We start from the raw sequence: 321 nt of genomic DNA, 5'->3' as shown, positions 1-321 counted from the left end.
TTGATATGAATGAATAACATAACTTTATATCAAGAGATAATTACCCAATTTTTTTGAAGGATTGGAACTCCTTCAAACAAAACAGCAGTCAGTTAAAATGAGGCTCTATCTCACTGATGTAAATATTTCCAGTTTGACTTGTTTTAAATGGCTAAAAACAACCATTCACCACATCCACCTCTCTTATTAAGAATCTTTATTTGAAATTTCTTAGAAAATGTGTTAATATTGAAAGTCAAAAAGTATTTACACATTGTACATAAAGTGCTGGGTGTTGACAAAAAATTATAACATACAGAAATGAGTGCTGTTTGGCCAGCA

The sequence above is a fragment of the Poeciliopsis prolifica genome, unplaced genomic scaffold (genome assembly GCF_027474105.1).
Source record: "Poeciliopsis prolifica strain line A6 unplaced genomic scaffold, Auburn_PproV2 SCAFFOLD045, whole genome shotgun sequence".
Classification (NCBI taxonomy): Eukaryota; Metazoa; Chordata; class Actinopteri; order Cyprinodontiformes; family Poeciliidae; genus Poeciliopsis; species Poeciliopsis prolifica.
This window is presented reverse-complemented; position numbering follows the sequence as displayed.